At 37.6% G+C, this 18,293-nt stretch overlaps 1 protein-coding gene across 1 annotated transcript in view; it reads left to right on the top strand.

The window, feature by feature from the left end:
- FUT10 (fucosyltransferase 10) overlaps positions 1-18,293 on the top strand; it is a gene marked incomplete at its 3' end in the record, with an annotated part of 108,282 nt that overhangs the window by 67,829 nt on the left and 22,160 nt on the right. The window lies entirely within an intron of this gene.

Raw genomic sequence — 18,293 nt, 5'->3', positions numbered from 1 at the left:
GGAATCACTAATGCACATTGGACCCCTGTTTAGTTCAGTGCATGAATCCAACCACAAGTAGCCGTGCTTGGAGAGGATTATTGAGAGGATGATTGACAACTTAAACATGAACAATGGAACCTTTAAACCTGTCCTCATGTGTCTACTCTGGCTTCCCTCCAGCTGAGCCCCCTCCCAAATAATTAAGCGTGTGTGGGCTAAGGTTCTTAGTGGGGAACCACTTGTAGCCATGGAGCCCATGTCTTGATCTTAAAGGAGGGGGACCACATATGAGCCGGGGTCCAGCTCTAGCAGAGTCAGGGTTCGTGTGAAGGAGAGGGGGAAAACCAAGGCCAATGAGAGAAGACGACACACGATTCAGATTCAATCTTCTCCGTTTTATTCAGGATTTGTTACAACTTTTATACTTCTTTTGTTGGCAGAAAAGCAAGTGCATAGTCATGCAAGCAGGATTGCCAAGGACAGTAAAAATTATTATTTGTTATAAAGTTTAGGGCAAGGGTGCTGGACATAGTATATTTTGTCTCACTTCACAAGGCTGTCTCAAACTTAATCGTATACAGTGGCTCTAACTAAGGTCAGTTTGAACTTAATATTTGGCCCAATATTTTTATTCTTGGGAAGATATCTTTGCCGCCTGAGTCTCTCACAAGCCACTCCCCATCAGTTTTAGTTATAGAGTTTATACATAAAATTCCAATTATACATATTAATCCAAATAATCCTAAAATAATTTTTTTTTGAAGAAAGAAATGCCAGACATACTTCATGGGGGATCTACGCCGTTGCAGATCCCCTGATCGAGCTTTCTCAAGATCTACATGAAATTGCTGTGGCAAGCATCAGGACCTCAAGATCCCCTATCTCAGAGACCCCTGGCATTTATTTTCAGAACTTTTATTGGCTTTTTCTCTCTCTCTCTTTTTTTTTTCCAAGAGTAAACTGGGCTGCTAGTACATATCCCAGGGCCTGTAGACTATAAAGAAAACTTTTGTATCAGATACTTGTTAAAAACTGCAAGACATTTTATTTGTACTACTGTAATAGGGAAAAAGACTTCAATGTGAATGGAGTCAAACTCTGAATAGAACAAAGATGGTTAAGAACTTATGGTTAACCAGCAGGGGGTTAATAAAGTTACAAAGATGATATTAGTTAGGGGCATTCTTGCTAAAGTCAGGCCAAGGAAGGGCTTAGGTATCAAGTGTAGGGCATAAAAAGTTGATCAGATATGAAGAGTAGGAGATTCTTGCAGAACTGGTATGCTCGGAGTCTTTCTAAAACTGGAGTCAGCAGTCCAAGGTCGTATCTTAGAGGAGTCTGACTACAGTTTGGTCAAGGAGGGAGTCTTGCTGGGAACACGGTTTACAGATTTTAAAGATTGGGGCATCCACACCACATGTGTAGGCAGGGCCTCACAGGATGGCCCTGGGCCATGGTTGAAGGAGAAGGGAGCCAACCTCCTTCACATTCTATCTCTCTCCTTTTTTTTTTTTTTTTTTTTTTTTGGTAGTACTGGGGATGAAACCCAGGGGCATTCTACCTCTGAGCTACATGCTCTATCCTTATTTTTTATTTTTTATTCTTTATTTTGAAACAGGGTCTTACTGAGTTGCAAAGGGTCTCACTAAGTAGCTGAGGCTGGCCATGAACCACAATCCTCCTGTCTCAGCCTCCCAAATGCTGCCATAACAAGTGTTCGCACCATGCCTAGCTTGATGTTACTTTTTTAGTACATGTTATCCATGAAGGTACATATGCAAAGGCAGAAGGATAAAGCAAATATTTTATGTCTAAAAGCTTGCTAGATTGATTCATAGCTTCTGAGTATTTAGGCATATGGTATGCATTACTTTATTTATACTCTTGCTTAGGCCTTGCACATATTGGAAAGGGGACTGCAAATTTACTGACTGGACTATAGCACAGACTTAATAAGGGGACTTAAGAAATTTCTATGCTCAGGAGTAGAATAGGTAGGCCTAATGAGAATGTAGGATCAAGAGAGGCCTGCATGATGTGGAAGTAATTATCAGGCAGGTAGAAGGTTCTTGAAGACAATTAATGGGAGAAGGAGGAGGAATATGGACCCAGAAGTTGGTTTCAGAGGTCTTATTGATCAAGTGGCCCATTAGAGTCCCTCCAAATTGACTGGAGCCAGGATATCTGCAGAGAGGTGGGAGGCTAGTTCCTTTGTTCAGGAACCTTTCCCTGTTACTAGTTTCAAGTTTCCCTGTTACTAGTACCTGTTACTAGTACCATTCTTTCAAATTTTTAGTTAGCCCCCAGGACCTTGGAGAACATAAATGACCTGATATAATTGTGTAAATAAGTTAAAAAAATCCATCTTGAAAAGACTTTAAAAATAGCAGGGAACTCTGGATGACAATACACAGGGCAGCCCTTTGGTCTACTTTGCTTTTCCTCAGAACTTTTAATTCTTTGGGTTGGGGTATTTTTGGTGGGACCATATTTTATAGAACATAGAACTGTAAAACTTTATGGTAGGGATTCTTTTTTAAAATTGAAATTGCCTTTGGAGAACATTTTGTGGAAGCACTTCTCTTACGAATTAGAATATGCCATCTTTCCAAATAGACTGGGGTTTTCACACCATTAATAAGCTAATACTGGTGAATATATTTTAAACAAATTTTAAAAATGTTTTATTAATCTTTTGTTAGTACATTGTAATTATACTTCATAGTGAGATTCATAGTGATATGTTCATATACACAATGTCACTTAGCTCTGATTCTTGCAGGTATACTTGTGAGTGTCAGGAGTCAGTCATTCATTGAACAGAATGAATGTTCTGTTTACTGTTGGCCAGTCTGAAGTTTCTGTCCCAACTTTGAATTTTTAGCTCTGGCTAAGTGATTCAAACTTTGTTAATGAACTGGGGTAAATCCTATATGTTGCCTTCGGTTGCCCCCAGCTTGTGTGAGAATAATGAAATAAGCCTATGTGTCCCTGCAGAAAAAGGACACACAAACACATCCTGTGAAGAATATCACTCCTTTATGTATTGCTATTTCAAATTCAGCCTTTATAATCAGCAATCTGGCATCATCTGCCAGTATTTATTTATTCCATTGGTATTTCAATTTGCAACTCCCTTTACAATGCACTTTAATATGTAAGTTCTATTTGTCATCTGTTGTTTATTTTATTTTATTTTATTTTATTTTATTTATTTTTTGGTGGTACTGGGGTGGAACCCAGAGGCTTTCTACCACCGGGCTATACTCCCAGACCTATTTTCTATTTTCTATTTAATTTTCTATTTTCTATTTTACCTATTTTTTATTTTATTTTCTATTTTATTTATTTTCTAAATTTGGAAACAGGGTCTCACTAAGTTGCTGAGAGCCTCACTAAGTAGCTGAGGCTGACATCGAACCTGTGTGATCCTCCTGTCAGCCTCCCAAGTGCGGGGATTACAAGTGTGCACCACCACGGCCAGTCGTCATCTGTTGTTTAAAGGAACAAATAAATTTGTCAGTGCTCAGGAAACAAAATAACCCAAGAAAATAAAACTTGAATCTGAAATTGTTAAATGTAAGAGACAGTGAAGATGACTATATAAATTAATGAAATAGTCCCATGCAAATTAGTCAAGTTTTTAAGATTTATTATAGGTTAATTGATTTCCATTTTTTTAAAGACCTCAATTTTGAATCTGGTTGTAGGAGGCATTCCCTTGGAGTTGAGAAGAGCTAGTTGTTTCCCAAGCCATTTTCAAGACATTTTAGAAGTTGCCCAACATCAACATATTATAGGCCTGTTGTTCCCAGTGTGGTAATTTAGCTCAGTCATAGTTCTAATGCAGTGTTTTCTATCTGAACTTCAAGGCCCTATATAGAAGTTCCCAAGGAAAAATGAGGTATTTTTTCATCTTTTCCAGGGAAGATTAGTTTGAAAGAATCCAACAACAACAACAAAAAACCCCTATGATAATATTATAATGTGAGTAGGTTATGTTTGCGTGTGAATCTCCAGGAAGTTACTAGAAAATGCTCTTTAAAAGAGCAAATATGTAAGTTACTAGAAAATGCTCTTTAAAAGAGCAAATATGTGAAATATTCCAAGAAAGCTAGATTCTCTTATCTCTACTTTGTATTAAAGGCGTTACCCACTCTTGAAGATACTTCTGCTCTGCAAACTCAACAGAATTCAGATGAGTATGATAATTTCAAACTGTGTGTGTGTGTGTGTGTGTGTGTGTGTGTGTGTGTGCATGCACACACACACATGCACCCATGCTCTTTACTGACGATTGAACCCAGAAGTGAAGCACTACAGAGACACATCCCAAGTTACAAAACTGGTCTCAAACTTGTGATCCTTGTGCCTCAGTCTTCTGAGAAACTGGGATTACAGGCATACACCACTGCACTCAGCCATACTTTTATTTATTTATTTTTTGTGGTACTGGGAGTTGAACTCAGGAATAGTCTATCTTTTAGCCATACCTGAGGCCCTATTTTATTTTCTCTTTTTGAAACAAGTTCTTGCTAAGTTGCAGAGGGCCTTGCTAAGTTGTTGAGGCTGCCTTGAATGGGTGATCCTTCTGTCTCAGCCTCCCAAATACTGGGATTACAAGTGTGTTACACCATGCCTGTTGCAGTCTGGATGGTTGCATCATGGGTTCTTTTCCTCAATTTATAGAGAGATAATGAACCAGGAAATAAAGAGCCAGGATAGGCAATTGCAAAGCTTAAGTAGGATTTATTAGAAGTAGGAAAAAAAAAAACCACAAGAAAAGAAAAAAAATTCAAACAAAATAAAAATAAGCAAAAAAACCCCAAACACTAGCCTCTCCCCAACCTCAAGTGTCTTTTTTATTTTGTAATTTTATTTATTTATTTATATTGGTGAATTGTAGGCATACTTGTTAATGGAGTACAAGATGGTAGAGGCATACATGAACGCATTACTCATTTAGCCTTCCCTCAGTTCTCACCCTGTTTCATCCCCCATCTCTCCTTACCATGTTTGGCTTAGTGATTGACTTTGATATGTTTGTGAATGTACATCATGTACATTAGGAAAATTTTTTCTTCTTCCATCCCGTCTCCCTCAATTATGTTGCCTTATTTGCTCTTCTATGGTTTCTCCTTCTCCATCTAGAGTTCCTCCTATAACTTATCTTCTTCCTAGATTTTGCATATTAGAGAGAGCATCTGGTTTTTTACTTTTTGTGTTTATTGCTGAGTAAAATTCCATTGTACATATACCCATAGTTTTGTAATCCATTCATCCGTTGATAGACATCTTGGCAGGTTCCTTAGTTTGACAATTGTGAATTGTGCAGCTGTGAACATAGATACATGTGCATTAGTTTGGTAGTTTGGTTTCTATTCTTTTGGGTAGATACTCAGATGTGGTATTGCTGAATCATATGGTAAATTTGTTCCCATTCTTCTGAGGATCCTCCATACTGTTTTCCAAAGTGGTTGCACTAATTTGCAATTCCACCAACAATATACTAGAGTACACACTTCTTGACACCCTTGCCAGCATTTGTTGTTGTGTTTTTAATGATTTTCATTGTAATTGGAGTTAGGTGAAATCTCAGGGTTGTTTTGCTTTGCATTTCTCTGATTGTTAATGATGAACATTTCTTCATACATTTATTGATCATTTGGATTTGTTCTTTTGTGAAGTGTCTATTAAGTTCACTTGCCCATTGCAGCAGACTGGCTCAACCGGGCACTGAATATGGGCACTGAGTCTGCTCGGTACCGAGTTTCTCAGAAAGGTGGGCAAAGGCTTCGGTTGCAGTTCTGCAGCCACTTATCTGCAGTGATTTTTTCCCTTTTTATGAAATAAACTCCTTTAAGTTCCAGTTCATGGAGCTAAAAGTGGAGATTCCTCTCCAGGAAAAAATCTGACATGGACAAATGCCTCTTGTGAAATTTACACTTTATTACAAGAATCCAGGAAAATTTATATCCTTCACCAGTGAGATTAATAGTAAAAAAAAGAAGTGTAATCACCATAAAACAATAGTGAAGGACATAAAAACAAAGTAAAAGTCCAGCCCCCTGCCCTTGCAGACAGGCGGCTCCAGAGGGCAAATTCCAGAAGACGTGCACCCAGGGCTTAGCGAATACTGTCTCTCATGGAATCTTCTTTAACTCTTTTTGGAACTTTCCATTCCTAGGGCTTAGTCCATATAGTTGGCATGGGGAGATATGGCGATCCAAGGGGCTGTGATGGAGATCTCCTGGGTTTCATCTGCATTGCCATCTAAAGTCTGAAAGCTTAAACAAGCTCACAACACAGTTTAGCAGATAAACACCAAAAAGTAACATGAAGTTTTAGATTTAGTTGTCAGATGTACTTCTCTAGCTGCTGAGCATTTTTCCTCAAATAATATGCTTATTAGAAGCCTATTCCTCTTTTGATAATCCATTTTGCTATCACAAACCCTCTGCAACTTCCTTTTCTTTTCTGATTACCCTGATTCTCTCTTTCCCATTTGGGACAGTCTTAGGATAAGCTCTTCTTCATACAAAATTGCTTTCTTATTCTCACCATATTTCCTTTCTTTCACAGTTACACATTTATTATATCTGTCCTTTGTTCTGACATATTCATTTCTTAACCACGTTGCACCTCCCTGTCTCGGGCAGTGCACATACTGGGTGTAAAGTTCAAGAAGCTTCCTAGCCTTCGGCTCTATTGTATTGGGCAGTATTGGCTGCTCATCAACTAGGCTGCTTCGAAGTCACACACAAAGTTTATCTTCTCTGTATCTAGGCCGGATCACAAGGAGAGGGGGTAAACAGAGGCACCTGTTGCCTCCGTTGCAATTTTTTAGGGCTAATGGCTTCAGCTATCTCTTAAGGCTTTTACTATAGGTTAATGATTGGAATGAAGGTCAGAGATAGAGAGGAATTCTGTGTTTGTAATTGCTGTAGCTGGAATGCTTCCACAGCATCTGAATTCTGACTAGATTTACATCTTTGAGCAATGCCGAGGGCATTTAGAGGCTTAGACAAATTACTAGAAAATGTATTTTCCATGGACTCAGTTTCTTCCACAGTCCTGATCTTACATCACCAGAGCTTATTACTATAGAATTCTTACCAAAAGAATAATAGCTTATATCTAAGAGCATGGAGTACTTTGGCCAGTGGCAACGCTCCCTTCGGGGCTTCTCCTTGAGATGCCACATCAGTCATGTGTGGGGGCACACACAGACATCAAGGAAAGCGGGCCATGGCAGCCCATATTTTGTTTGGGTTATTTGTTTTCTTAGTGCTGAGTTTCTTAAGTTCACTGTATATTCTAGATATTCGTCCTCTATCAGAGGAGTAGTTGGCAAAATTTTTTCTCTCATTCTGTTGGCTCTCTCTAAGGTTCTAAATAGTTTTATTTGTACAGAAGCTCTTCAGTTTGATGCAAAACCACGTACTAATCTGACTTTTAGTTTCTTGTGCTTTTGGGGTCTTGTTGAAAAAGATTTTACCTATGCCTATATGTTGAAGTGTTGGATCTATGCCCTCTTCAAGGAACTGCAGTCTCTGGTCTAATTTCCAAGTCTTTGATCCAGCTTGAATTGACTCTTGTGCAGGGTGAGCAAGTGGGGTTCCCATTTTTCTGCATATGGTTAATCAGTTTTGCAAACACCATTTGTTGAAGAGGCTATCTTCTTTTTCAGTGTATGTTTTTAGCCCCTTTGTCAAAAGTCAATTGGCTTTAAGTGTGTGGATTTATTTCTGAGTCTGCTATTCTGTTCCATTGGTCTATGTGTCTGTTTTTGTGCCAATACCATGTTGTTGTTATTTTTATGGCTTTGTCAGGTATTGTGATGTTTCCTGCATAGTTCTTGTTGCTGAGAATAACTTTGTCTATTCTGAGTTTTTTTGTTGTTCCAAATGAATTTAAGGACTGATTTTTATTTGTCTGTGAGGAATGATCTTGGTGATTTAATGAGTACTGTATTGAATCTGTAGGTCACTTCTGGAAGAATGACCATTTTCATGATATTTATTCTGCCTACCCAAGAGCATGTAAGATTCTTTCATCTCCTATGGTCTTTTTGGTTTCTTTTTAAAGTGTTTTATAATTTTCTTTGTAGAGGTTTTTTTACCTCCTTGGCTAGGTTTATTCCTAAGTATTTTGTGTGTGTGTGTGTGTGGGGGATATTCTGAGTGGAAGTGTTTTTCAGCAAATTTATAATTAGCATACAGAAAGCTTCTAATTTTTTAAGATTAATTTTGTATCCAGATCCTTTGCTTAATTTGTTGATTAGTTCTATAAGCCTTTTAGTTGAGTTTGTTGAGGCTTTAAATATAGTATGATGTCATCTGCAAATAAGGATAGCTTTAGTTTTTCTTTTCCTAGTTGTAATCCCTGATTGCCTTCTCTTCCTTTATTGCTCTGGCTAGAGTCTCAAGTACTATATTGAAAAGAAGTGCTCATAATAGACATCCTTGTCTTGTTCCTATTTTTAAGGGGAATTTTTGCAGTTTTTTCCAGTTTAATATATGTTGACTGTGGGCCTATTGCATATGGTCCTTCTGTTCTGATTCTCTGTATAGCTTTTAGCATAAATGAGTGTTGGATTTTATCCAGTGCTTTTTCAGTGTCTATCAAAATGATCGTATTATTTTTTGTCTTTGGTTCTGTTTATATGATGAATTACATGGATTGTTTTTTGTATGTTTTATCAGTCCTGCATCCTTGGGATGAATGCTATTTGGTCATGGTGTATAATTTTCTTGATGTGGTTTTGAATGCATGTTCCTAGTATTTTGTTTAGCAGTTTTGTGTCTGAGTTCATCAATGATATGGACCTATAGTTTTCTCTTCTTGAGCTGTCTTTTTTTGGTTTGGGGATTAATGTGATGTTGGCTTCATAGAATGTATTTGGGAAAGTCTTGTTTCTTTCTGTTTCATGAAATATATTGAGAAGTATTATGGTTAGCTCTTTTATAAAGATTTTATGAAATTCATTTGGGAAACGATATGCTCCTGGGCTTTTTTTTTTTATGGTAGGCTCTTTATTGCTGTTTCAATCTCTTGGTCAGTTTAAAATTTTTATATATTCTTAGTTCAATTTAGGGAGGTTTTATGCATTTACAAAATTGTCAGTTTCTTCTAAATGTTTTATTTTGTTGGAGTATAGTTTTTCAAAGTAGTTTCTGCTAATCTTCTGGATTTCTACACTGTTGGTGGTAATATCTCCTTTTTTACTCTTATTTTTGTGATTTGGATTGATTATTTCTTTTGGTTAGGTTGGCTAGTGGTTTATCTATTTTGTTTATTTTTTTGAGAAACCAATGTTTTGTTTTGTTGATTTTCTGTATTTTTTATTCTCTACTTTATTGATTTCTGCTGTGATTTTAATAATTTTCTGTCTTTTACTGGGTTAGACTGTTCCTGTTTTTCAGCGGCTTTGAGGTGTGTCATTATTTATTTGGTGATTTTCAGTTATTCTTATATGAACACTCAGTGCTATAAATTTTCCTCTTAATACTGCCTTCAGTGTGTCTCAGGGATTTTGATATGTTGTGTATATATTTTTATTTGTGTCTAGGAATTTCTTAATTTCACCTCCTACTTCTTCTATGACCCATTCCTTGTTCAGCAGTGTGGTGTTCAGTCTTTATGTGTTTGTGTGGTTACTGTGGTCTTCTTATAGTTGACTTCTTGTTTCATCCCACTGTGGTCTGAAAAGATGCAGAGAAGTATATCACAGTTTTTGAATTTTCTAGCACTCACTTTATGTCCCATGATGTGATCTATTTTGGAGAAGGTTTTGTGAGCATCTGAGAAAAATGTGAACTGTGTTGTAGTGGGTAGAATATTCTATATGTGTCTAATAGGTCCATTTGGTTTATAGTGTTCATTAGGTCTGAGGCATAGTTACTGAAATTTTGTTAGAAGATCAGTCTACTGGTGTGAGAAGAGTGTCAATGTCTCCCACTATTATTGTATAGGGATCTATGTGTGACTTAGTGTCACAAAGATTTTTTTTTTTTTTTTTTGGTGGTACTGGGGTTCCTGGAAGCCCTTCTACCTCCGGGCTACACTCCCAGGCCTATTTTTACATTTTTATTTGGAAACAGGGTCTCCTAAGCCAGCGCGCAGGGCTAGCTTCGAACCTGCGCGATCCTCCTGTCTCTGCCTCCCAAGCGCGGGGATTACAAGCGTGCGCCACCACGCCCGGCTGTCACAAAGATTTTGTTTGATGAAATTGACTACACCTATGTTTGGGGCATAAATGTTGACCATTTTTATTTCTTCTTGCTGGATTGTTACTTTACAAGTAAAAATACTCTGCTTTGTCTCTTTTGATGAGCTCTGGCTTGAAGTCTAACTTATCTGATATCACAGTTGGTATTCTGTCTTCAAATTATGTAGGTATGGATTACTTTGCTCTAGCTCTTCACCTTTAGGTTGATTATTGAGAGATGATTTTTAATTTCTAACATTTTGAGTTTTAACCTTTGTTTGAGGTAGTATTTGTTCTTCTTTGCTTAGTTGTTTGTTTTATGGAAATTATTGTTTCTGATTCTGGTGTTTAGCACTAATATACTTTTTGTAATTAATCTCTTTGAGTGTTTTTGTTAGTGCTATTTTAAAAGACATACATTTTTTTTAGCTTCTGTTTGTCATGGAAAATTTTTATTTTTCCATCAAATTTGAGAGATTGCTGATTGAGATTTTGCTGGCTAGGAAATTTTTGGCTGCAATCTATTTTCTTTCAGAGTTTGTAATATGTTGCTTCCAGCTCTCCTGGCTTTCATGAATTGGTTTGGGAAGTCTGGAGTGACTCTAATTGTTTTGCCTCTGAATGTTACTTGATCTACATTGGTCAGTTTAACTATTATGTGGTATGGTGATCCTTTTCTCTGAATTTGTCTAAAGAAGTTTCTATCAGATTTCTGTACTTGTATGTCGACTTCTTTTTCTGTTTGGACAATGTTCTAATATTTCTTCTTTAAAGAGATTGTTGATCCATTTGGTTTCACATTCTATTTTCTATTTATCCTATTTTTTTAGTTATATTTTTAAGATGGGCCCATATCTCTTCAATGTCCAATTCATGCTGTTAAATTGTTTTTCCTAAATTATATACTTTATGCTTATTTTTGGAGTGATTATCTTTTTATAATATTTTATTTGTTCATTATAATACAGCTCATAGTGATATTCAAAGTGGTACAAATATGCACACACACAGATCTTGGTGTATGTCCCTCCATGTTCCTCCTCATACATGTTAGTGAGATTGGTAGTGATACCTTAGAATATGGATGTATCATTATTCAGTTTCTTTTTTTTTTCTTCCTGATTTCAAACCTTATAAAGGTAAAATAATTTAAGCAGTGTAGTACTGCTATAAAAGCAGATATATAAACCACTGGAGGTAAATAAAAAGCCTAGAAATAAATTCTTTCATATATGGTCAAATTATTTTTGACAGGGTTTCCAAGAACACTGGGTGAAGGAAATAATAATCTTTTCACTAAATATTGTTGAAAAATATTAATTGCATGAAAAAGAGTAAAATTAGACCCTTACCTAACACCATATACAAAAATTAACTCAAAATAGATAAAATAGACCTAAATGTAAATCTTAAGACTATAAACTTTTAGAAGAAACCCCGGGTCATAAAACTTCATAACATTGAAATTGGCAGTGATTTCTTGGATATCATTTCAAAGGCACAGGCAACAAAAGAATAAAAAACAAACTTCATTAAAAAATTGTACATCCAAAGACAATGTAAACAGAATTAAAAGTTACTGCTAGAATGGGATAAAATTTTTCCAAATGCTATATCTGAAGGCATATTAATATTCCAAATAGAAATTCTAAAAATTAGCAAAAATAAGCAAACAATACTATTTAGAAATAGGAAAAACACTAAAATAGATAATGAATCTCCAATGATTTTTATATGACCAATAAACACATGAATATCACTCATCATTATTATAACTAATCATTAAGGAAACACAAATACAAATTATAGTGAAATACTACTTCACATTTGTTAGGATGGCCACCTAACATGAATTACCTTGCTCCAGCCCTTTACCTTGAGTTTGTTACTCTCTTTACTTGTAAAGTGTGTTTCTTATAAGAAGCAGATGGATGGATTCTGTTTTTTAATCCATTTTGCCACTCTATGTCTTTTTATTGGGGAATTGAGGCCATTTACATTCAGTGTGATTATTGAGAGATAACTTTTCATTCTTAACATGTTAAGATTTTATTTCTGTTTGAAATACTGTTTATTCTTCTTTGCTTGCTTGTCTTCTGGATGGAAAATCTTGTTTCTCTGGTTCTGGTGAGTATTACCTATTTCCTCTTTGTAGTTAATCTCTGAATCTTTTGTCTAGCGCTGGTTTTGAAGACATAAATTCCTTTGGTTTCTGTTTGTCATGGAAGCTTCTTATTTCCCCATCTAATTTTATTGAAAGTTTTCCTAGGTAGGAAATTTTTGGCTGGAAGTTGTTTTCTTTCAGAGTGTGGAACATGTTACTCCAAGCTCTTCTGGCTTTCATGACTTGGTTTGGGAAGTCTGGAGTGATTCTAATTTGTTTTCCTCTGAATGTCACTTGGCCTTTTGTTTTTGTTGCCTTTAAGATTCTCTGCTTGGCTTCCACATTGGTCATTTTGACAATTATGTGGTGTGGGGAACCTCTTCTTTGATCCTGTCTAAAGGGAGTTCTATGTTTCCTGGACCTGTGTATTGAGCTCTTGCTCTATGTTTGGAAAATTTTCTTCTATTACTTGTTTGAAGAGATTAATGATCCCTTTGGTTTTACCTTTTTTTCTCTCCTCTATTTCAATTATTCTTAGGTTAGCTCTCTTAAAATGGGCCCATATTTCTTCAATGTCAAATTCCTACTGTTGAATTGTTTTTTCTGTTATAAATTATGCATTCATTTTCTTTTTTTTCTTTTTCTTTTATTTGGTGGTACTGGGGGTGGAACCCAGAGGCCTTCTACCTCTGGGCTTTACTCTCAGATCTATTTTATATATATATTTTTTAATTTATTTTTTATTGGTGCAATGTATTCATACATCATAGTGGTATAAAGAAAATACTTTTGTAGATATACATGCACATCTCACCCAGTTAGCCCCTACCACGATCCCCACCCCATTCCCTCCCCATCCCTCCTTCCCACGCTTGGCTTACTGGTTGACATCTAGTATTATAGCAATTTATACAATATTAACATTGATAATCTCACATAACAGTTTCATTTGTCTGGTACCAAACTTTTGACCCATTTTATACTTTATTTGGAAATATGGTCTCACTAACTTGCTGAGAGCCTCACTAAGTAGCTGAGGTTGGCTTCAAAACTGTGCGATCCTCCTGTCTCAGCCTCCCAAGCGCGGGGATTACAAGCATGTCCACCACTCCTGGCTTTATGTGTTCATTTTTGAAATGATCATCTTCTAGGAGTGAGATTCTATTCTCCATGTGGTCTAGTTAATTTTTTATAGTTTGAATTGATGCCTTTACTTCAATGATCACATCCTGTATTTCTTTTAGGCTCTCTCTAAATTCTATTTAAAGGTTCTGTATTATTTCTACAGTTATATTCCTGATTTGATCTTCTGGAGATCTCTGAATGTCTGTGTTATCAGGTTCCGATATTGTGGGGTTATGGGCATTCACTGCTCTATTGTTGTTCCTTTTTCCATAATTTCAGAAGTTTGTTCCTTCTCTGGGTTCTTCCCTGGGTCACAACGAGTTCACTTAGGGTGCTCTGGATCTCGAGTCTGTGGTAATCTCAGTCACCACTACTCCTTTTCTGGGTTGTATCACAAAGTTTCAAACCCAGGGAGTTAACAGAGGCTGCGCAATACTATGGGTGTGCCAGGCTGGGAGTTTTTTCATGGGGAGCTGCAACTAGGGTGTGGTAATTTTGCCACCACTACTCCTTCACTTGGTTGGACTGCAAATACTCAGACCCAGGGAGATTATAAAAGCTGCGCAAGTCCATGGGGGTGCAGTGCTGGGATTTCTCATTTAGGGGCCACAACATCACTTACAGTTATTGTGCATGCTGATCTGGAGCTGTCACGAGCGTCGTGAACTCGCCACTGCTGCTGCCAATATGGCATCGCTGCCATGCGCTGGGGCGTGAGTCTGGCATGTTTCTTTTCTGGTTTTGAGCTCTGTTCTCAGTCCCTGGAAGGCATGATGAGCTTGGCCATTGGGAATTTTAGACGTTCTTTGCGCAGAAAGAACTGCTTAATTACACCTGAATGATCTGCAGCTGCTCACTTCAGTTCGTTGTTTACTTTTCTTCTCTAGAGCCTGGTGCTGTGAGGGAAGATGCCGCCGGTGCAGCTCTGCTGCCTCAATGTGGGGCTCATTTCTTTTCTGGTCTCTAGTTTTTCTAGTCTTCTTTTTCTCTGTCCCTTGTGTTTATATCTCTGCCTATAGTGTTTTCTGGCTATGAAAAGCGCTGATTTTGTGTCAGTAGAGATCGAGTGTTAGCAGGATTCGTAAATGCTGCTTTCCTTGGTCACCATCTTTCTGGAAGTCTCAGAGTGATAATCTTCTAAGAGAGAGATTCTACTTTCCATGTGGTATAATCTCTTATTTATAGTTTGTATTGTTGCCTTCCCTCAAATGACTGTACCCTTCTCTTCCTCCAGAACTTCTTTCTGATTTTGTTCAGGGTTTCAGATTTGTTATTTGTGTTTTTATTTCTTTCATTCTCTCTCTCTCTCTCTCTCTCTCTCTCTCTCTCTCTCTCTCTCTCTCCTCTCTCTCTCTTTTAACATCCTGTATCATTTCTACTGTTAAATTTCTGATTTGTCTCTGAAGCCAGTGAGGCTGGCTTTAAACCAGCGCAATCATCCTGCCTCCACCTCCCAAGCGTGGGGATTACAAGTGTGCACCACCATGCCCGGCATTGTATCTTTGTTTTTTTGAACAGCTTTCTCTCACTTGTAGGTGTCACCTGACATATACAAAGGCAAGTTGTGTTGTATTCAATGGTGAATTTTGAGTGAGGAGGAAGGTGCTGAAGTAGTAAATGAAAGAATATAGTAGTGATTAGAGATAGTGAATATGTAGTAGGATTCTAGTGATTAATGTTAAATATTTAATGTGTTATGAAGTGGATTTAGCACAAGACAAAGAAAAGAAAAAAGAAAAGAGATGGAAAGAAGAAAGTGATTATGTATGAGGGAAGTAGCTTTAAAAAGGAGTGAGGAAGAGAGCAAACAAGCACCCTCCCCACAGAAAAACAATAATGAAAAAACCAAAATAAAAACAAAAGAAATTAAAACAAAAATAATACATCCCTACAAATATATGAATACTGAGCAGACTTGGCCTCTGCAGTTCTCCTGGATCTGTGTGGATTCTTTCTGTCATTTAAAGGTTACATTCTATAATAGATTCTCAAGCATGTTCCAAGAATTCTCATTTGTTCTGTAACCTATAGTAATTATGTCAGTTTATAACCCTACTTTTTGGTCTCCTTCAATGATTAGGACCCTGGACTGGGTTTTCTCTCTGTGCAGATGCCAAGTTCCACCGACACCTTTCCTGTGCAAGCCTGGGTCTCTGAGCTCTCAAAAAGAACCTGTCTTTGAGACTCTCTCATATGCAGGCAGCTGGTATCACAGACTTGATCTAGTATCAAGCATAGGTCTCCAGGCGTTCCAGTGATACTGAACCCTCATTTCTCCTGGCCTGTGTAGGCAGTGGGTGTTGCTGGGATGAGACCCAGTGTATATGTAGGAGTCCACATTCTTCATAGCTACGGCTGGGTTGGTCTGACTTCTACCTGATCATCACGATTGAGTGGTCTATGGTCATCTTCAGAGGCCCTACTAGAGTTCTGTACCCTTTAGACTATAGGCCATTTTGCCTGATTGGTCCCGGGGTCTGTCTGCTAATCCGTGCCTCTGCTGTGTCCACAGAGAAGTCTCCACCCCACCTTCATGGGGATGAACCATAAAGTTTCAGATCCTGAGAGTCTGTTGCTTGCTATATTTATTGCATGTTGTTGAGCATCGTTGGCTGTCGCTCTGGATCTTTGGAGGGAATGGAGATTTAGGCTGCCAATGTTGCACATTGTAGCTGGGGTCCTGGCTGAGGTGTGTGCGTGGGGGGATAAGGCAGCTTACAATTCTGATGAGCTGTAGCCGGTTACTTCATTTCTGTTTGTTGTCTTTTTTTCCCTGTGGGGGTCTCTGGACACTGTGGTGTTGGCAGTTCCAGTGTGGTGAGGAAAGACTGAGTTGCCCCAGCTTTCTTGCCCCCGCTGTGGCTGCAGCAATTTGAGGTGGGTGGGGTATTTTCTGCTCTCTAATCTGCCTTATAACCTTGCTTCCAGCCCATTTCAATTGCAGATGTTCTGTTCAAAATTAGTGTTTTTTTTTTTTTTTTTTTTGTCAAGGATCTCTTTTCATGGCACTAGAGATTGAATGTCTGTAGGACTGCTATGTGCTGGTTCTCTCAATTACCATCTTCCCTCAGTCCTAATGTTATTATTTCAGGTAGAAACTTTATGTTCTCACTCTGTGTTATAGGTTCCGGTTCCCAAAACTGGCTGTGGACCAGCCTAGAACATTTCTGGGCCAGAACCACTTTAATGAATTGCAAATTCTCTTTCCTGTGTTCCTGTTTCTCTACCTTAATGATTATTACCCTTTGCCAATAGCCAACTTTGTATGCCATTACATTTCAGGTGTGTGGATGAAAATTCTTTTTGATGCAGAAAATCAAATATTGCAAATGATAAACATATATACCTATTTTTATACTTCGGGCGATCATTCCTGATGACTGAGAATAGAAGCCTATTTTCTTTTCTTTTTTCTTTTCTTTTCTTTTTTTTGGTGGTACTGGGGGTAGAACCCAAGGGCTTTTCTACCTCCAAGCTATACTCCCAGACCTATTTTATATTTAATTTGAAAACAGGATCTCAGTAGGTTGCTGAGAGCTTCACTAAGTAAGTAGCTGAGGCTGACTTCGAACCTGTGCGATCCTCCTGTCTCAGCCTCCCGAATGCTGGGATTACAAGCGTGCGCCACCACGCCCGGCTGCAGAAACCTATTTTTTTCAGCATTTTCTCAAGACTCAGGATGCATTCTCTGATGAGTCTTATCTGAATTTTAATTGTTTAAAAGCCTTTTTTAATTGATTTCTCATTGTCACCAAAAGACCAAAAGAACTTATATTTATTTGAAGGAGTGTGTACTGGCATTAAATAACTTTTTCTTAACTTTACCAGAGAATATGTTTTATTCTTCTATAAATAGCTATTTGGTGATTTCCCCCCCTCCCAGTAGATACTGGAAGATAGATATATATGTAAGGAATGGCAAATATATATATTTACCTACATTTATTTATATTTTTTTACTTACTCTTTTTTTTTTGTGGGTCTGGGGATGGAACCCAGGGGCATTTGACCTCCGGGCTACACCCCCTGCCCTATTTTTTATTCTTTATTTTGAAACCTGGTCTCACTGAGTTGCAGAGGGCCTCACTAAGTAGCTGAGGCTGTCCGCGAACCGCGATCCTCCAGGTCTCAGCCTCCCGAATGCTGGGATTACAAGCATGCGCCACCACGCCCGGCTCTACTTACATTTATTTTTTAAAACTCTAATTAGGGTTCATAAAAACATGTGTCTATGCTAATCTGTTGGATGATATCTCAGTTTTTCCTCCTCAGTCACAGCAAAGAATTCTTTCTCAGTGGATCTCAACCCACATATTTAGAAAACAAGTACAGCATCGATCACTCCTGTCTACACAGCTTCATGTTTCAAAGGATTTCCAATTAATCCTGTGGAAACTAGAATTATTCCTAATTATAATTCTGTTATGCCTCTTTATTTCTTGATGCGCTTGTTAATTCATGTCCTTCCTACAGTGGTCTGTAACATAATGCTATTATCAGCTGTTTTGTCTTTAAAAGCCTTCTGTCTACCATTTTGACTAAGATTGATTAACTGCACTGTGTTGAAATTGATTGTTTTGGATTAAAAAAATCCATCCTGTGTATTTTTCTGGCTATTTTTGCATGATTTAACTTTTTTCTTTTTTCCTCCTAATCAATCAATCTGCCAGCCTGGTATTTTTTCCTTATTGGCTTTCTTTCTCTTGCTCTTTTCTTCTTAAAGAACTGTCTTGATCTCTTTATTTCTCCTGTCTCCTTGTAAACACTGCCTTTGGGATGAAAAGACAATTGCAGGAGGCAGTGGTATAAGCTCTCCTTTTTGATCTGGCTAGATATTACGCCCATTTCCCATTTTCATAAAATAAGAAAGAT

The sequence above is a fragment of the Muscardinus avellanarius genome (assembly GCF_963383645.1).
Source record: "Muscardinus avellanarius genome assembly, chromosome: 14".
Classification (NCBI taxonomy): Eukaryota; Metazoa; Chordata; class Mammalia; order Rodentia; family Gliridae; genus Muscardinus; species Muscardinus avellanarius.
The sequence above is the reverse complement of the archived record's forward strand: the minus strand, read 5'-3'. Positions and strand labels throughout refer to the sequence as shown.